The sequence below is a fragment of the Bombina bombina genome, chromosome 5 (assembly GCF_027579735.1).
Source record: "Bombina bombina isolate aBomBom1 chromosome 5, aBomBom1.pri, whole genome shotgun sequence".
NCBI lineage: Eukaryota > Metazoa > Chordata > Amphibia > Anura > Bombinatoridae > Bombina > Bombina bombina.
Window position 1 is genome coordinate 110198290 of NC_069503.1, and position 21966 is coordinate 110220255.

General features: G+C 37.0%; 1 pseudogene; it reads right to left on the reverse strand.

Moving 5' to 3' along the window:
• Window positions 1–6017: 6017 nt before the first annotated feature.
• LOC128660036 (zinc finger protein 721-like) overlaps window positions 6018–21966 on the reverse strand; it is a 663758-nt pseudogene continuing 647809 nt past the window's right edge.

Sequence of the window (21966 nt, forward strand, 5' to 3'; positions counted from 1 at the left end):
ACTTGTCAGTTGGGAGACAATGAGAGGGTCACACCTGGACTTTTGTTCTCATATAGAAGTCTATTGTCCCCTCTGGTGTCACATGAATACAGAGTCCCTGCCTCCCCCTCAGGGTGTGATTATCATATAGATATATGCAAGGAGGAAACAAACTATTTATTTAAATGTGGGAGTATTTTCTGTTGTGTCCTAAAATATCTCAGGATACAGCATTATATTATGTTTTTATTGATGGAAATGGTTATTTTAAAAAGGGACAGTCGTCTCCAAAAAAACTTTCATGATTTAAATAGGGAATGTAATTTTAAACAACTTTACAATTTACTTTTATCACCAATTTTGCTTTGTTCTCTTGGTATTCTTAGTTGAAAGCTAAACCTAGGCGGATCATATGCTAATCTCTTAGACATTGAAGACTGCCTCTAATCTGAATGCATTATGACCACTAGAGGGCATTACTTCATGTGTTTCGTATAGATAACATTGAGCTTGTGCACGTGAAGTTACAAAGGAGTGAGCACTGATTGGCTAAAATGCAAGTCTGTCAAAAGAACTGAAATAAGGGGGCAGTTTGCAGAGGCTTAGATACAAGGTAATCACAGAGGTAAAAAGTATATTTCTATAACAGTGTTGGTTATACAAAACTGGGGAATGGGTAATAAAGAGATTATCTTTTTAAAGGGACAGTATACACCAATTTTCATATGACAGCATGTAATAGACACTACTATAAAGAATAAGATGCACAGATACTGATATAAAAATCCAGTATAAAACTGTTTAAAAACTTACTTAGAAGCTCTCAGTTTAGCTCTGTTGAAAAAGTTGCTGGAAAGCCCACTGCAAGTGGCAAATAAGACACTCCCCCTCCCCCTTCTTTTGCATATGAAAAGACCCTTTACACAAACAGGAGCAAGCTGGAGTAGGTATCTGTCGGTATTCTACTAAAACTTTGAGGCTTGGTTAGGAGTCTGAAAATCAGAGCAATGTTATTTAAAAATAAGCAAAACTATACATTTAAAAAAACAACAACTTTATGGGCTATATAAATAGATCATCTACAAACATTTATGCAAAGAAAAAAACGAGTGTTTACTGTCCCTTTAAACAACAAAAAATCTGGTGTAGACTGTCCCTTTAACATAATTTAGTTGCAAACAGATTTATAATATTAACATTTTATTAGATACATGTGATACAATGCAATACAAGTATTTCAATATTAATAATTTGACCCTTTTATGGTTTGTTAACTAACTGTACTGTTTCTTTTTCTAATCTTTCTAGCATACATTTTTTATATATAAGAAGAGAAGTGGTTCTTCAAAATGATAAAATCCAAAATCTATTTGAACAAGTTATAAACGTGGGTAAACACATGGACTCATACAATCAGTCAGGCTATGACTACGAAATGCGTAAGCCATCCAATGCTACGCCATCCGATTGTATGAGTCCATGTGTTGCTTACCCTCATTTTAACTTGTGCAAATAAATTTTGGATTTTATCGTTTTTGAAGAACCACTTCTCTCCTTTTTTTCCCACATTGACCTACTTCCAGCTGGTTCTCATTACTCTTTTGCTTCCAGTGAGACTCGGAGAAGGTATCTCTAAATTGATTGGCAGGAGCCATACCACATGGGAAGGAGGAGCCTGAGCTTGCCATAGATCTGCACGGATCCCCGCTATAGCCGAAGGACTAATGAAGTATCCGTTGATACTCTGAGAGGTAGAGGAACTGCCCATGTCAAACTAATGTGGATTATTGGGCAGCAGTCTCATTTACCCATTAACTTTTCCTCTGTACAAGAGTTGTTATTCTATACTGATACCTATTTGTGAGTTCACATTTGATGAACTCTTTGGTTTTCTAGGAGTGTATGGTTTTTGACTGTGCTTATATTTTATTCTACACATATAAATTGCTGTACTCTGCAACTAACTGTGTGCTTTTGTAATTAGACACTGTATTACTTTTTGTATTTAACCCCTTAACGACATGCGTCGTACAGGGTACGTCGCACACAACCTGGTCTTTAAAGACCAGCGACGTACCCTGTACGACGTTGGGGTTGAAAGCGGCTGGAAGCGATCCTGATCGCTTCCAGCCGCTTTCCGGTTATTGCAGTGATGCCTCGATATCGAGGCATCACTGCAATAACATTTTACCCCATCCGATGCAGAGAGAGCCACTCTGTGGCCCTCTCTGCACCGGACATCGATGGCCCGCAATCGTTGGTGGGTGGGAGCCGACATGGGAGGCGGGTGGGCGGCCATCGGTGGATTATTGTGCAGAGGTGGGCGGGATCGTGGGCGGGATCGCTGGGGGCGCGCACGGACGCGCACGCGTGCGTGCACGGGGGAGGCAGGCGGGCGCGTGCACGGTGAGGGAGCGGGTGGGAACCATTACACTATGGAACTGATTTAGTTTAAATTTAGAGGGAGAGAGGGGGGGATATAAAATTTAATATAGATAATTGAAGCGATCTGGGAGGGGGTGGGGGTTTAGTCTTGGTGGAGGGAAGCTACACTACAGAAAAGTGGGGGGGAAAAATAAAAAATATATTTTTTTTTGTAAGCTGGGTACTGGCAGACAGCTGCCAGTACCCAAGATGGCTCCCAATAATGTAGAGGGGGAGGGCTAGAGAGCTGTTTTGGGGGGATCAGGGAGGTTTGGGGCTAAGGGGGATCCTACACAGCAGCATATGTAAATATGCTTAAAAAAAATTAATAATTAAAAAAAGATACCTTTTATTTTAGTACTGGCAGACTTTCTGCCAGTACTTAAGATGGCGGGGACAATTGTGGGGTGGGGGAGGGAAGAGAGCTGTTTGGGAGGGATCAGGGGGTCTGATGTGTTAGGTGGGAGGCAGATCTCTACACTAAAGCTAACATTAACCCTGCAAGTTCCCTACAAGATCCTTAATTAACCTCTTCACTGCTAGACATAATACACGTGTGATGTGCAGCGGCATTTAGCAGCCTTCTAATTACCAAAAAGCATCGCCAAAACCATATATGTCTGCTATTTCTGAACAAAGGGGATCCCAGAGAAGCATTTACAACCATTTATGCCATAATTGCATAAGTTGTTTGTAAATAATTTCTGTGAGAAACCTAAAATTGCGAAAAAATTTACGTTTTTTTAAAATTTGATCGCATTTGGCGGTGAAATGGTGACATTAAATATACCAAAATGGGCCTAGATCAATACTTTAGGTTGTCTACTACACTACACTAAAGCTAAAATTAACTCTACAAGCTCCCTACATGCTGCCTAATTAACCCCTTCACTGCTGGGCATAAAACACGTGTGGTGCGCAGTGGCATTTAGCAGCCTTCTAATTACCAAAAAGCAACACCAAAGCCATATAAGTCTGCTATTTCTGAACAAAGGGGATCCCAGAGAAGCATTTACAACCATTTATGCCATAATTGCACAAGTTGTTTGTAAATAATTTCTGTGAGAAACCTAAAGTTTGTGAAAAAATTTGTGAAAAATTGAACAATTTTTTTTATTTGATCGCATTTGGCGGTGAAATGGTGGCATGAAATATACCAAAATGGGCCTAGATCAATACTTTGGAATGTCTTCTAAAAAAAAATATATTCATGTCAAGGGATATTCAGGTATTCCTGACAGATATCAGGGTTTCAATGTAACTAGCGCTCATTTTGAAAAAAAGTGGTTTTGAAATAGCAAAGTGCTACTTGTATTTATTGCCCTATAACTTGCAAAAAAAAAAGCAAAGAACATGTTAACATTGGGTATTTCTAAACTCAGGACAAAATTTAGAAACTATTTAGCATGGTTGTGTTTTTTGGTGGTTGTAGATGTGTAACAGGTTTTGGGGGTCAAAGTTAGAAAAAGTGTGTTTTTTTCCATTTTTTCCTTATATTTTATAATTTTTTTAATAATAAATTATAAGATATGATGAAAATAATGTTATCTTTAGAAAGTCCATTTAGTGGCGAGAAAAACGGTATATAATATGTGTGGGTACAGTAAATGAGTAAGAGGAAAATTACAGCTAAACACAAACACAGCAGAAATGTAAAAATAGCCCTGGTCTTTAAGGGAAAGAAATTGAAAAATGGCCTTGGTCCTTAAGGGGTTAAAAGAAGCCCCCATCAGATATGTAACATTTTTTTCTATACATATATTATATACTTATATACTGTACATATACACAAACGATATTGCGCTGTCATTTTTTAACATAAATCCAAACTCTGCAAAAAGCCTAACTAAAATATAACATTTTACAGGAATTTCTAAAATAACAGACCTGCAGTTAGCATCATCTAGCATTTTTTTTTTAAATAAATAAAAAAATAGTAAAAAAAAAACTATGTATAACTTGTTAAATGTCTGTAAAGCTGCATATATTAAAATGAACCCCTTAGAGACCAGAACATTTCAATTTTCCTACCGTTAAACACCAGGGCTATTTTAACTTTTCTGCAGTGTTTGTGTTTATCTGTAATTTTCCACACATATTATAAACCGTTTTTCTCGCCATTAACCCTTTAAATGCAAAACACTTTCCCACCGGGGTGCTAATCTTATTTAAGTTTTTTTTTTTTTTAATAATATACAGGTGGCCCTCGGTTTACGCTGGTTTAATTTGCACCGTTTCAGAATAACAACCTTTTTTCAGTCATGTGACTGCTATTGAAAAGCTTTGGAAAGCAAAGTGCATTAATTAAAATAGCCAGTATGTGGAGCTGTCGGCTTGTTTTGCAGCAAAGTTATGCAACTTAACAGGTCTTAAATTGATCTGCGTACACAGAGCAGACATTAGCTATCAAGCAGCCACTTCCCTATTATCTTCCTGTCCAGCAGCTTGAGGTGAGGGTGCCTAACTGCCTATTAATCACTGCAGATTGAAATGCATAGAATAGGTGCAGACCCAATATTATCTAACATGCTAACAATGCAGAGAACTGATTGCAGAGAAATGCAAGTAAAAAAGTTTTTGTTTATTAAACTTAGTTTGATGATGATACAATCTATATTATTAGGTTTATAATGCTGTTTAGCTTTTAAAGTCTTCATTTCAAAGCTTTAAAAATAATGTATTAGGTGTTACTAATGTCAATTTTGAGAGGGGCCTGGAACCTAACCCCCTCCCTTCCCATTGACTTACATTATAAACTGGGTTTCAATTTACAACGGTTTTGATTTACAACCATTCCTCCTGGAACCTAACCCCGGCATAAACTGAGGGCTACCTGTATATTTTTTTACTTTTTTTTTTCAGATCCCCAAGACTAAAACTGTTGGAAAGGTTAGACGATTACCTTTCAAACGGTGGGTCTTAGGGGTCTCTAGCTGCTTAGATGCCTGAGATACAGGCTTCTAAGCAGCATGCCCACTTTCCCTATACTTGTCATTGTCATTTTTAAATAAAGTTGCGCGGTGACGTCATCACGTCATTGCACGTGACGTCACCACGCAAAACATGAAGCCCCGGCAATTCCTGTCACTATACAGGCCCGATCTCTGGGGTAGGAGTGGGTGGGAGCCCCCAGATCTCCCTCAAGTTGGGAGAGTACTAGCGACGGCTCTGAGCCGTCGTTAGCACCTGAGTGGGAAACTCTGCGATGAGTCATCATTAGCACTCATTATTAGCACTCAAGGGGTTAAATGGATTTTCTAAAGATACCATTATTTTCTTCATATCATATAACTTACTATAATTTTATTAATAAAATATGATGAAAAAATTAAAGAAAAAAAACACACCTTTTCTAACTTTGACCTGCAAAATCTGTTACATATCTACTCATATAATATCAGCCTCCTAGGTTTACTCTATAACAAAGGATAGCAAAAGAACAACGCAAATTAGATAATAGAAGTAAATTGGAAAGTTGGGTAAAATTCCTGCTCTATCTGAGTTATCAGCGTTTAACTTTCATTGACAGATTTGGCTTCAGTATTTGATGATGTTTTCCTAATTATTCTCTGATATTGTGTTTATAATTATACAAAACACACAAAATACTGGTCTGGATTACAATCACTTTTTATTTGCATGAAAAAACATTGTATATATACAGTAAAAAGCAGCATCACATGATATATGCACACAATGGTATAAATATACCTAACACTTGTGCTCTTGATACAAATTGATTCATCAGACATATACTGTTCCCTTTATATATACAGTATGTGCTATTATCAGTTCTTGTGGCTTCTAACTAACATGAAAACATCTAACAGACATAATATCAAGTTACAGAACATGACATACATATTACATACCCAGTATACATGTAGGTTATAGTAGCCATTTAAATTAAACTGATTATGATCACGTATGAAATGGTTACTGATATTGTGTCTCATGAAATGAAATCCGTTTCCCCTCAGTAATTCCTCTGGTATATAACATGTACAATGCTAAGCATCTATTGCTATAAGAAAAGGTTTATCCGCATGATGTGCACATTAAATATATCTCCCAGATGTCAATTATTTGAGACTGATGTTCTATTTATATAATTTTCTAAGTCTATTTATATAGAGACTCTTTATTCTGTAAATATAATTATTTCTCCCCTATGTAAATCAAATGTACAACTCATGACACTGGCATATTAATAAACAACACTGGGGGTGCTTTGGTGTAGAATGGTTGTGTAAACGGGTCAGTATGAGGACAGATCTGTATATTTCTGTGTCGTGTTTGTATTCTATCACATTTATATGAGAGAAATTCAGGTGCACAGGAGCACTTTAAATCTGGGGCTTTTGTAACTGGGATTTAGAAAGTATTATTTACAATATCATCCTTTTTGATCCTTCTATTTAGAGAGTTTGTCCTCTAGGATAATTGTAAAAAGGTTTGTACACTGTGTATATAAAGTTTGTGTGTAAATATTTGGTGTTTAGTGATACCGGATTTCATTAAGAACCTTTTTTCCACTTTCTAAACTTGTGAAAGGTTTCTTCCCTTGTGAATCCTTTCATGTTTTCTCAGACTACTCATTTGTGCAAAACTTCTTCCACACTCTGTACATGTGAACGGCTTTTCTCCTGTGTGAATCCTTTCATGACTTTTCAGACAACTCTTTTCTGTAAAACTTTTTCCACACTCTGTACATGTGAAAGGCTTTTCCCCTGTGTGACTCCTTTCATGTTTTTCCAGATGACTCTTTTTTGTAAAACATTTTCCACACTCTGTACATGTGAAAGGCTTTTCTCCTGTGTGAATCCTTTCATGCTTTTTCAGATTACTCATTTGTGTAAAACTTTTTCCACACTCTGTACATATGAAAGGCTTTTCCCCTGTGTGACTCCTTTCATGAGTTTTCAGATGACTTTTACGTATAAAACCTTTTCCACACTCTGTACATATGAACGGCTTTTCTCCTGTGTGAATCCTTTCATGAGTTTTCAGATCACTCTTTTGTGTAAAACCTTTTCCACACTCTGTACATATGAACAGCTTTTCTCCTGTGTGAATCCTTTCATGAGTTTTCAGACTACTATTTTCTGTAAAACTTTTTCCACACTCTGTACACGTGAAAGGCTTTTTTCCTGTGTGAATCCTTTCATGCTTTTTCAGATGACTCTTTTCTGTAAAACTTTTTCCACACTCTGTACATATGAATGGCTTTGCTCCTGTGTGAATCCTTTCATGAGCTTTAAGATCACTCTTTTGTGTAAAACTTTTTCCACACTCTGTACATGTGAAAGGCTTTTCTCCTGTGTGAATCCTTTCATGAGTTTTCAGACAATCCATTCGTGTAAAACTTTTCCCACACTCTGTACATGTGAAAGGCTTTTTTCCTGTGTAAATATTTTTATGAGTTTTCAGATGATCCATTTGTGTAAAACATTTGCCGCACTCAGAAGATGTGTGTGGTTTCTCACCTGTGTGAATTTTGTGGTGTTCTAGTAAATGTGACTCCAATCTAAATCTTTTCTCACACTCTGTACATTGGAAAGGTTGCTCCTTTGTATGAATTACTTGGCTAGACTGTAGACTTTTCCTTTCTTTAATAGGTTTTGAAAACTCAGTAAATGTGTGTGGTTTATCCTCTGGGTTAATAATTTCACTAGATAAGTCATAAATGTTGTCCTCTTGTTTGATGACTAAATTACTCTCTGTACATAATGATTGCTTCCCAGTTCCTGCTAATTCATCATCTCCTTTAAATATCTGCTGTGATATCCCCAATGTTTGTGAATAGTCATTAGTGTCTAAGACTATTGGAGTTTGCGGTATGATTCTGTTGCTTCCTGTAGTGAAGGATAGATATGAACTATTGACGTGTTTGTCTACATAAAAAGAAATAGAGTAAAGAAAAATATGACTTTATTCATTTATAATATAATCCATCTCAATAAAAAAAAATGTTATACTCAAAAATGTCTTCTGTTTTGTATTTTTAAATTTATTTACCTGTAATTCACAAATGAAAAAAGGATTACATAGAAAGTAAACATTACTGCATCATAGTTACCTAAATTACTGATTACTGATGAAAACAAGTTATAGGGCTGCATTAAACAAGGTGCGTATGGATAATGTTCTCAGCCAGGGAACAAGTACATCTGTATTCTGGGCAAGAGAGGTGACATCCACCATCCTCATTTAACATTGCACAAGCAAATGCACATACAGCCCTGTCTGGCTTATGCTCAACCAGTTGGGTGAGAACATGATGTCTTAATCATCACAGACTAATAATCAGTGTGAGATGTTTTGAGAGGGTAAGAAGCAGTGACCTTATGATCATCTTTAGCTTTCAGCTGTGGTTCTTCTATTTATATAAACAGCCAAAAACTTTATTAGTTTAATAATACTCACTGTAAAATTAAGCACACAAATCAGTGGTGGTTCTGGGGTGGGGAACACTGGGGGAGTTGTGGGTGTTCAATGAGAGAGGTCAGGGCAGGAGAAGGTGCAATTGCAGGTGTTCTGAGTAATGAACCAGGTCTTGGGGTGAGGTTAGGCAGCTGTTGGACATGATCTGTCTAAAAGGACAGAGGGGAGTTGTATTTTTACCCTACTCCTCAGCAAAATAGGGGTTGTTCCTTCTTTATAACTGTCACTGACACAAATGTTCTTAAAGATGCAGATATAAATATAATAGTTTATATTTGTTTTATGAGTGATCTAGTCTTTTTTCCCAGTAATTAAAGTCACCATAATATCTATTTTACTCACCTAACACAAATGAGTTCATGCTGATAACAGGCTCCAATGTCTGTGCTCAGGAAGAAGGTTCCCTTATTCACTCCAGTTACATCAATACCTGATATCTCTCAGTGCTCTAGCTGTGTCTGTAAAATGTAGATTAAATGGTTTAGACAAATAATAAATAATGGTTCTGATTAAAGGGACATAAAATCCAAAGCTTTTCTTTCATGATTCAGATAGAGAATACAATTGTAAACAACTTTCCAATTTAATTTAAATATCTAATTTGTTTCATTCTCTTGGTATCATTTGTCAAAGTAGCAGCAATGCACTAATGGTTTCTAACTGAACTTATGGGTAAGCCAATCACAATCAATATATATATGCAGCTAACAATCAACAGCTAGAACCTAGGCTCTCTGCTGCTCCTGAGCTTTCCTAGATAAAGCTTTCAGCAAAGGGTAACAAGAGAAGGAAGCAAATAATAGAAGTAAATTGGAAAGTTGTTTAAAATTGTATTCTCTAAATGTACTTCTGCACCTGTACCATGTGACAGCTATCAGCCAATAACAGACTCATATTTTTATATAACATGAACTCCTGCATATGCTAAGTAGGAGCCGCTGCCTCAGGTCATTTAAAAGGCTGTGTACAATTTAATAATGAAAATAAATTACAAACAGCAAACAGTTATTTTACATAAAAACTAAACCTAAAGGTGACATTTCCCACACACTTTATACTATTTTATACACCGGTAAAACAAGTCATTAGAAACACATTAAAGGGACAGCAAAGTCAAAATTAACCTTTTATTATTCAAATTTAAACAACTTTCCAATTTCCATCTATTATCAAATCTGCTTTATTCCCTTGGGGACCTTTGTGACAAAGCATACAATGCACTATGGTGCGCTAGTTGCTGATTAGTGGCACTACATACAAGCCTCTTGTCATTGGCTCACCTTATTTGCTCAGCTAGCTCCCAGTAGTGCATTGCTGCTGCTTCAGTAAAGAATACCTAGAGAATAAAGAAAATATCAAAATAGAGGTGTTACGGTTACCCTTAGTCTCGCTGAGAGATGGACCGCTTAGTAGCCTGGATCCCTATTGCTAAAGAGGGGAGAAGCTGCTTTCCATAGTATTCTATATGAGTCTCGCAAATATAGAATAATCTCCCTTAGCTGCAGTACAGCTAGGATACCCTTCTGCCCACAAAAACGAGTCAACGCTGCGATTGAGGGTCAAACAAGAACTCAGGACTGGGATGCCCAGCCTGCTTTTTATTAAGGTTACATGCACACAGGGCACTCCCAGGGGGAGAGGGGGGGAAGCACAAAATCCCCCATCACACATTTAGATAGAGAGCACTGTCCTTTGACAGGCCACAATAGGATTACAGTACTTAAGATAACAAGTTTACAAGTTCATCTTATCAATTAGCAGTCTGGCTCCGGAGGTGATTAGACAATGGGATTGGTTATCTCTAAACTTAGAGCTGAAGCCAGCAAATGTGTATTTAGGCAATAGTTTCTAAAAGCTGAAAAAAGTTAACTCTTTATGAAATGATACTTGTTACGGTTTTCTTGGAGCCCTTCTTAGGCGCTGGCTTGCTGGTTCAGGCATTGCTGCTGGGAAATAAGCTCTTCACAACAAAATAACTAATGCTTCTGTAACAAGAGGTCAGTTAGAAAGTTGTTGAAAATTGTATGTTCTATTTAAATGATGAAAAACATTTGGGGTTCCTGTTCTTTTAAGGGAAAAACAAATGTACAGGACACTGTCCCTTTAAGTCTGTGATCATGTAACATAAACAGCAGCAGCTGAAGGTGCAGAATACACTTACTAAGGTCTTTACTAACAACAAGAATCAGTCACAGATCAGTGGGATAAACGTTCTGATGATAAACAGGTGCAGCTAATAGAAATAAGAAATGTATTATAAAATAACCTCATTAGAAATAAAATAATATGCAGATCACAAGATATTTATGATTAGATCACTAAATGTGATGAGACTGATACAACAGGGCCATAAGCTGAGTGATATTTATTACTGGAGCAAATAGCAGCTTCACACTAATATTAAATGTGAATGGTTTATCTGGGCTCTACCGCTAATTATAAACCTATAGGGAAATTCAGGATTCTAATTGGCTGATACTTAAAGGGATACTAAACCCAATTTTTTTCTTTCGTGATTCAGATAGAGCATGAGATTTTAAGCACCTTTGTAATTTACTCCTATTATCAATTTTTCTGTGTTCTCATGCTATCTTGACTTGAAAAAGCAGTACTGTAAGCTTTAGAGCCAGACCATTTTTTTTGTTCAGCACATGGGTAGCACTTGCTGATTTGTGGCTAAATGTAGCAAACCAATCAGCTCAGCAGCTCTACCAAGGTGCTGAACTAAAAAATGGGCCGGCTCCTAACCTTTTATTACTGCTTTTTCAAATCAAGATAACATGAGAACAAAGAAAAATTGATAATAGGAGTAAATTAGAAAGTTGCTTAAAATTGCATGCTCTATCTGAATCATGAAAGAAAAAAACGTGGGGTTAGTATCCCTTTAAAAAAGCTATTGCTCATTGGATAACAGGAACAACCCCCACAGATGTATTTTTGGACAGACCTCCTCAAGCATGAAAATATGGCTTGGTTCTGCTACAAACATTCATTTTACAAACTGCAGTAAATTATTATGTACTAAATTAGCCTTTTTAATGGAAAAACTAAGCAATAGATTCATTAACACAGCATAAAAACATAATTTATGTAAGAATTTACCTGATAAATTCATTTCTTTCATATTGGCAAGAGTCCATGAGCTAGTGACGTATGGGATATACAATCCTACCAGGAGGGGCAAAGTTTCCCAAACCTCAAAATGCCTACAAATACACCCCCCACCACACCCACAATTCAGTTTAACGAATAGCCAAGAAGTGGGGTGATAAGAAAGGAGCGAAAGCATCAACAAGGAATTGGAATAATTGTGATTTATACAAAAAAATCATAACCACCACAAAAAGGGTGGGCCTCATGGACTCTTGCCAATATGAAAGAAATTAATTTATCAGGTACATTCTTACATAAATTATGTTTTCTTTTATGTAATTGACAAGAGTCCATGAGCTAGTGACGTATGGGATAGCAAATACCCAAGATGTGGAACTCCACGCAAGAGTCACTAGAGAGGGAGGGATAAAAATAAAGACAGCCAATTCCGCTGAAAAAAGAATCCACAACCTAAATCAAAAGTTTTAATCTTTATAATGAAAAAAACTGAAATTATAAGCAGAAGAATCAAACTGAAACAGCTGCCTGAAGTACTTTTCTACCAAAAACTGCTTCTGAAGAAGAGAAAACATCAAAATGGTAGAATTTAGTAAAAGTATGCAAAGAAGACCAAGTTGCTGCTTTGCAAATCTGATCAACAGAAGCTTCATTCTTAAAAGCCCAGGAAGTAGAGACTGACCTAGTAGAATGAGCTGTAATCCTCTGAGGCGGGGATTCACCCGACTCCAAATAAGCATGATGAATCAAAAGCTTTAACCAAGACGCCAAAGAAATGGCAGAAGCCTTCTGACCTTTCCTAGAACCAGAAATGATAACAAATAGACTAGAAGTCTTTCTGAAATCTTTAGTAGCTTCAACATAATATTTAAAAGCTCTTACCACATCCAAAGAATGTAAAGATCTTTCCAAAGTATTCTTAGGATTAGGACACAATGAAGGGACAACAATTTCTCTACTAATGTTGTTGGAATTCACAACTTTAGGTAAAAATGTAAATGAAGTCCACAAAAACCGCCTTATCCTGATGAAAAATCAGAAAAGGAGACTCACAAGAAAGAGCAGATAATTCAGAGACTCTTCTAGCAGAAGAGATGGCCAAAAGGAACACTACTTTCCAAGAAAGTAATTTAATGTCCAGAGAATGCATAGGCTAAAACGGAGGAGCCTGTAAAGCCATCAAAACCAAATTAAGACTCCAAGGAGGAGAAATTGGCTTAATGACAGGCTTGATACGAACCAAGGCCTGTACAAAACAATGAATATCAGGAAGATTAGCAATTTTTCTGTGAAACAGAACAGAAAGAGCAGAGATTTGTCCTTTCAAGGAACTTGCAGACAAACACTTATCTAAACCATCCTGAAGAAAATTTAAAACTGTAGGAATTCTAAAAGAATGCCAAGAGAATTTATGAGAAGAACACCATGAAATGTAAGTCTTCCAAACTCAGTAATAAATCTTTCTAGACACAGATTTGCGAGCCTGTAACATAGTATTAATCACTGAGTCAGAGAAACCTCTATGACTAAGCACTAGGCGTTCAATCTCAATACCTTCAAATTTAATGATTTGAGATCCTGATGGAAAAATGGACCTTGAGATAGAAGGTCTGGCCTTAACGGAAGTGGCCACGGTTGGCAACTGGACATCTGAACAAGATCCGCATACCAAAACCTGTGTGGCCATGCTGGAGCCACCAGCAGTACAAACGATCGCGCCATTATGATTTTTGAAATCACTCTTGGAAGAAGAACTAGAGGCGGAAAAATATAAGCAGGTTGATAATTCCAAGGAAGTGTCAACGCATCCACTGCTTCCGCCTGAGGATCCCTGGACCTGGACAGATACCTGGGAAGTTTCCTGTTTAGATGAGAAGCCATCAGATCTATTTCTGGAAGCCCCCACATCTGAACAATCTGAAGAAACACATCTGGGTGAAAAGACCATTCTCCTGGATGTAAAGTCTGGCGACTGAGATAATCCACTTCCCAATTGTCTATACCTGGGATATGGACCGCAGAGATTAGACAGGAGCTGGATTCCGCCCATGCAAGTATCCGAGATACTTCTTTCATAGCTTGAGGACTGTGAGTCCCACCTTGATGATTGACATACGCCACGGTTGTGACATTGTCTGTCTGAAAACAAATAAACGGTTCTCTCTTCAGAAGAGGCCAAAACTGAAGAGCTCTGAGAATCGCACGGAGTTCCAAAATATTGATTGGTAATCTCGCCTCTTGAGATTTCCAAACCCCCTGCGCTGTCAGAGATCCCCAGACAGCTCCCCAACCTGAAAGTCTTGCATCTGTTGAAATCACAGTCCAGGTTGGACGAACAAAAGAGGCCCCCTGAACTAAACAATGGTGATCTAACCACCAAGTCAGAGATAGTTGAATATTGGGATTTAAGGATATTAATTGTGATATCTTTGTATAATCCCCGCACCATTGGCTCAGCATACAAAGCTGAAGAGGTCTCATGTGAAAATGGGGATTGCGTCCGATGCCGCAGTCATGAGATCTAAAACCTCCATGCACATAGCTACTGAAGGGAATGACTGAGACTGAAGGTTCCGACAAGCTGAAACCAATTTCAGACATCTTTTGTCTGTTAGAGACAAAGTATGGATACTGAATCTATTTGGAATCCTAAAAAGGTTACCCTTGTCTGAGAAATCAAGGAACTTTTTGTTAAATTGATCCTCCAACGATGTCTTTGAAGAAACAGCACTAGTTGATTCGTGTGAGATTCTGCAGAATGTAAAGACTGAGCAAGTACCAAGATATCGTCCAAATAAGGAAACACCGCAATACCCCGCTCTCTGGTTACAGAGAGTAGGGCACAGAGAAACTTTGAAAAGATCCTTGGAGCTGTTGCTAGGCCAAAAGGAAGAGCAACAAATTGGTAATGCTTGTCTAGAAAAGAGAATCTCAGGAACTGATAGTGATCTGGATGAATCGGAATATGAAGATATGCATCCTATAAGTCTATTACACATTAGGATCTGGTACTTGTTGCGCTAAAGTTTCCAACCAAAAAGTTGAAGCCGCAGCAACATCTGTCAAAGAAATAGCAGGCCTAAGAAGATGACCTGAACATAAATAAGCCTTCCTTAGATAAGATTCAAGCTTCCTATCTAAAGGATCTTTAAAAGAAGTACTATCTGTCGTAGGAATAGTAGTACATTTTGCAAGAGTAGAGATAGCCCCATCAACTTTGGGGATCTTTTCCCAAAACTCCAATCTATCAGTCGGCAAAGGGTACAGTTTCTTAAACCTTGAAGAAGGAGTAAATTAAGTACCCAGACTATTCCATTCCCTAGAAATTACATCTGAAATTGCATCAGGAACTGGAAAAAACTCTGGAATAACTACATGAGGTTTAAAAACCGAATTTAAACGTTTACTGGTTTTAATATTAAGAGGACTTAGATGTTGAAGGAACAACAACAGGTAATGGATTACTACTAATGGAAATTGTCTGCTTTTGAAAGTTTATCATGACAACTAACACAAACTACAGCCGGAGGAACAGTTACCACAAGTTTACAACAAATGCACTTAGCTTTGGTAGAACCGACATTGACAGGCAGCAGCATTCCAGAAGTAGATTCTGAGACATCTTGCAATATGTAATAGAAAAAACAACATATAAAGCAAAATTATCAATTTCCTTATATGACAGTTTCAGGAATGGGAAAAAATGCAAACAAAATAAGCCTCTGGAAACCAGAAGCAAAAAGAAATAATGACTTAAATAATGTCAAAAATTTGGCGCCAAGTATGACGCCCACAACTGACAAATATTTTTTGCCACCAAAAACGTCTGCAACAAACACGAGCCTCATAGATGATGCAACTACGTGAAAACTCTCGTCGCCAACTAAGACGCTGGAAATGACGTCAACAAACGTAATTCTTGCGCCAAAAATGATGCAATAAATTATAACACAAACTTACTTCACCACCTCCATAGGAGGAAAAGTTTGTAAAACTGAATTGTGAGTGTGGTGGGGGGTGTATTTGTAGGCATTTTGAGGTTTGGGAAACTTTGCCCCTCCTGGTAGGAATGTATATCCCATACGTCACTAGCTCATGGACTCTTGCCAATTACATGAAAGAAAATATAGAAAACAAATTAAATAAGTACAGTGGAGGTTTTTTTTTTTTACATAAACTCAGTTTCTTATATGAAGTAAAATCGTTTAGGTATGTATATATATATATATATATATATATATATATATATATATATATATATATATATTCTCATCATTATATAAAACACAACAGTGTGAGGCTGTTAATAAAGATTTATGTCAGGTTTTGCATATTACCGTTTAGCAGAAGCTCTGTAAGTATGAAGTCTCTCTGGTTCCTCCTGTGATATCACTGAGTGTTACACAGATATTTATACTAATGTGGGAGTGTCACCTTTCTCTATGTGACTCACATGAGTACAACTTCTCAGTTGGGAGACAATGAGAGGGCCACAGAGATGTCTATTGTCCCCTCTGGTGTCACATGAATACAGAGTCCCTGCCTCCCCCTCAGGGTGTGATTATCATATAGATATATGCAAGGAGGAAACAAACTATTTATTTAAATGTGGGAGTATTTTCTGTTGTGTCCTAAAATATCTCAGGATACAGCATTATATTATGTTTTTATTGATGGAAATGGTTATTTTAAAAAGGGACAGTCAAGTCTCCAAAAAACTTTCATGATTTAAATAGGGAATGTAATTTTAAACAACTTTACAATTTACTTTTATCACCAATTTTGCTTTGTTCTCTTGGTATTCTTAGTTGAAAGCTAAACCTAGGTGGTTCATATGCTAATTTCTTAGACATTGAAGACTGCCTCTAATCTGAATGCATTATGACCACTAGAGGGCATTAGTTCATGTGTTTCGTATAGATAACATTGAGCTCATGCACGTGAAGTTACAAAGGAGTGAGCACTGATTGGCTAAAATGCAAGTCTGTCAAAAGAACTGAAATAAGGGGGCAGTTTGCAGAGGCTTAGATACAAGGTAATCACAGAGGTAAAAAGTATATTTCTATAACAGTGTTGGTTATACAAAACTGGGGAATGGGTAATAAAGGGATTATCTTTTTAGATAAAATATTTTTTTTTATTAAACCACAAACCTCCCCATTACATTTCAGATACAATACATGTAGGGTACATTAAGCAAGTACATAAAAGATGAAAACATTCGACAGCATGATAAAGAATACCTTACTTATTAATTATATACTGAGGTACATATCGTTCTCAGCTGAAGACAGTTCCTTGAGCAAAGTTTCCGATGAAAACCCTCTGTATTTACTTTTATCCTTATGTCCATAAGATATCTCCAATTAAATTATGCTGCTATCTATGTTGTAATCTGTATCAGTGTATATGGAGGTTTCTCCCCTTTTCATCTTTTTCCTTCCATTACTTCTTTTATACATCCTTGGATATATGACTCTTTATTAGAAGTAACTAATCATGGGGGTCAGATTCTCATAACTTTAGCTTTATCGTATATCTAATTAGAACAAATAAACAAAACTCAACATTTCTCATAACATAACAAATTAAACTAATGGAGTCACGAATACCTCACGCCTTTTATCTCAGTTATATTGCTATTAGTAGCTTCCTCATCAATTTTCTTTATATTAAATAATCTCTTGCGTCAGATCAGCAACTATCTTCCTCTAAAGGAATCCTTGCCTCCCTTCCTACCTTATTTCTATGTCCCCTTTAGTTATCCAGTAAAACCATATCTTCTGGAACGTAGGCCCTGTGTCCTGTATATAAGCTGCTGTCTCGTACATTGAATAAACCATCTGTATTCTATTAAGGACCTCTGTCCACGGCGGTGTCTCGTTTTTCCAATATTTAGCTATAGCTATTCTTGTAGTGGTACATAAAATTCGGATAAAAGTGTTTATGTGTGGGTTTAGTCTTGGGACCGTCTCATGTAACAATGCCTGGGCTGGTGTGAGCGAGATCTGTTCGGTTAGTAGGTTGCTCAGCAATAGGGACAGCTCTCGCCAAATGGTTTGGACTCTAGGGCATTCCCACCACATATGGAGATATGTTCCTCTGACCCCACACCCCCTGTAGCAAAGTCTAGAATTTCCCGGTGTCATATGAGATGTTTTCATGGGTGTTAAGTACCATCTAAAGGTTGTTTTCAGTACGTTCTCTCTAAGGTCTGCGCTCATAAGGCCTTTACGGGATTATCTTTTTAAAGGGACAGTATACACCAATTTTCATATGACAGCATGTAATAGACACTGCTATAAAGAATAAGATGCACAGATACTGATATAAAAATCCAGTATAAAACTGTTTAAAAACTTACTTAGAAGCTCTCAGTTTAGCTCTGCTGAAAAAGTTGCTGGAAAGCCCACTGCAAGTGGCAAATAAGACACTCCCCCTCCCCCTTCTTTTGCATATGAAAAGACCTTTTACACAAACAGGAGCAAGCTGGAGTAGGTATCTGTCGGTATTCTACTAAAACTTTGAGGCTTGGTTAGGAGTCTGAAAATCAGAGCAATGTTTTTTAAAAATAAGCAAAACTATACATTTAAAAAAAACAACAACTTTATGGGCTATATAAATAGATCATCTACAAAACATTTATGCAAAGAAAAAAATGAGTGTATAATGTCCCTTTAAACAACAAAAAATCTGGTGTAGACTCTCCCTTTAACATAATTTAGTTGCAAACAGATTTATAATATTAACATTTTATTAGATACATGTGATACAATGCAATACAAGTATTTCAATATTAATAATTTGACCCTTTTATGGTTTGTTAACTAACTGTACTGTTTCTTTTTCTAATCTTTCTAGCATACATTTTTATATATATATTTTTTATTCTAATGCGAAGAAAAGAAGAGAAGTGGTTCTTCAAAATGATAAAATCCAAAATTTATTTGAACAAGTTATAAACGTGGGTAAACACATGGACTCATACAATCAGTCAGGCTATGACTACGAAACGTGTAAGCCATCCAATGCTACGCCATCCGATTGTATAAGTCCATGTGTTGCTTACCCTCATTTTAACTTGTGCAAATAAATTTTGGATTTTATCGTTTTGAAGAACCACTTCTCTCCTTTTTTTCCCACATTGACCTACTTCCAGCTGGTTCTCATTACTCTTTTGCTTCCAGTGAGACTCGGAGAAGGTATCTCTAAATTGATTGGCAGGAGCCATTCCACATGGGAAGGAGGAGCCTGAGCTTGCCATAAATCTGCACGGACGCCCGCCATAGCCGAAGGACTAATGAAGTATCCGTTGACACTCTGAGAGGTAGAGGAACTGCCCATGTCAAACTAATGTACCGGCTTAAAGGCAGAGGCTAGTGGATTATTGGGCAGCAGTCTCATTTACCCATTAAGATTTCCTCTGTACAAGAGTTGTTATTCTATACTGATACCTATTTGTGAGTTCACATTTGATGAACTCTTTGGTTTTCTAGGAGTGTATGGTTTTTGACTGTGCTTATATTTTATTCTACACATATAAATTGCTGTACTCTGCAACTAACTGTGTGCTTTTGTAATTAGACACTGTATTACTTTTTGTATTTAAAAGAAGCCCCCATCAGATATGTAACATTTATTTCTATACATATAATATATACTTATATACATATAGTCATTTTTTAACATAAATCCATACTCTGCAAAAAGCCTAACTAAAATATAACATTTTACTGGAATTTCTAAAATAACAGACCTGCAGTTTTGTGGGTTTGTTATAATTAGCATCATCTAGCATTTTTTTTTTAAATAAATAAAAAAATAGTAAAAAAAAAAACTATGTATAACTTGTTAAATGTCTGTAAAGCTGCATATATTAAAATGAACCCCTTAGAGACCAGAACATTTCAATTTTCTTACCGTTAAACACCAGGGCTATTTTAACTTTTCTGCAGTGTTTGTGTTTAGCTGTAATTTTCCACACATATTATAAACCGTTTTTCTCGCCATTAACCCTTTAAATGCAAAACACTTTCCCACCGGGGTGCTAATCTTATTTAAGTTTTTTTTTTTTTTTAAATAATATACAGGTGGCCCTCGGTTTACGCTGGTTTAATTTGCGCCGTTTCAGAATAACAACCTTTTTTCAGTCATGTGACTGCTATTGAAAAGCTTTGGAAAGCAAATTGCATTAATTCAAATAGCCAGTATGTGGAGCTGTCGGCCTGTTTTGCAGCATAGTTATGCAACTTAACAGGTCTTAAATTGATCTGTGTACACAGAGCAGACATTAGCTATCGAGCAGCCACTTCCCTATTATCTTCCTGTCCAGCAGCTTGAGGTGAGGGTGCCTAACTGCCTATTAATCACTGCAGATTGAAATGCATAGAATAGGTGCAGACCCGATATTATCTAACATGCTAACAATGCAGAGAACTGATTGCAGAGAAATGCAAGTAAAAAAGTTTTTGTTTATTAAACTTAGTTTGATGATGATACAATCTATATTATTAGGTTTATAATGCTGTTTAGCTTTTAAAGTCTTCATTTCAAATCTTTAAAAATAATGTATTAGGTGTTACTTATGTCAATTTTGAGAGGGGCCTGGAACCTAACCCCCTCACTTCCCATTGACTTACATTATAAACTGGGTTTCAATTTACAACGGTTTTGATTTACAACCATTCCTCCTGGAACCTAACCCCGACATAAACTGAGGGCTACCTGTATTTTTTTTTTTTTTTTTCAGATCCCCAAGACTAAAACTGTTGGAAAGGTTAGACGATTACCTTTCAAACGGTGGGTCTTAGGGGTCTCTAGCTGCTTAGATGCCTGAGATACAGGCTTCTAAGCAGCATGCCCACTTTCCCTATACTTGTCATTGTCATTTTTAAATAAAGTTGCGTGGTGACGTCATCACGTCACTGCATGTGACGTCACCACGCAAAACGCGAAGCCCCGGCAATGCCTGTCACTATACAGGCCCGATCTCTGGGGTAGGAGCGGGTGGGAGCCCCCAGATCTCCCTCAAGTTGGGAGAGTACTAGCGACGGCTCTGAGCCATCGTTAGCACCTGAGTGGGAAACTCTGCGATGAGTCATCATTAGCACTCATCATTAGCACTCAAGGGGTTAAATGGATTTTCTAAAGATACCATTATTTTCTTCATATCATATAACTTACTATAATTGTATTAATAAAATATGATGAAAAAATTAAAGAAAAAAAAACACACCTTTTCTAATTTTGACCTGCAAAATCTGTTACATATCTACAACCACCAAAAAACACCCATACTAAATGGTTTCAAAATTTAAAAAACAAAATTTATGCTTAACTGATAAATTTGTTTATTTCCGGATAGGGTGAGTCAACAGCATTATCAATTACTGTTTGGAATATCACTCCTGGCCAGCAGGAGGAGGCAAAGAGCACCACAGCCAAGCTGTTAAGTATCAATCCCTTACCCACGACCGAAAGTAAATGGAGAAAAAAAGGAGTAACACAAGGTGAAGAAGTGTCTGAGGTTTATCAAAAATAACTGTCTTAAAATAAAAGGGCGGGGCCGTGGACTCACATTTCTGGAAAGAAACAAATTTTTCAGGTAAGCATGATTTTTTTTTACTTTCCTAAGATATGGTGAGTCCACAGCATCATCAATTACTGTTGGGAATCATACAGATGATTAGGGAGGGACAAGACAGGTTACCTAAACAGAAGGCACCACTGCTTGAAGAACTTTTCTCCCAAAGGAAGCCCATGCTGAGGCAAAAGTATCAAATTTGTAAAATTTTGAAAAAGTATGCAGAAAAGACCAAGTTGAAGCCTTACAAATCTGTTCTACAGAAGCTTCCTTTTTAATAGCCCAAGAAGAGGAAACAGCCCTCGTTGAATGTGCCATAATTCTCTCAGGAGGCTGCTGTCCAGCAGTCTCATAAGCCAAGCAAATTATACTTCTCAACCAGAGAGAAAGAAGTAGAAGTAGCTTTCTGACCCTTAAGTTTCCCT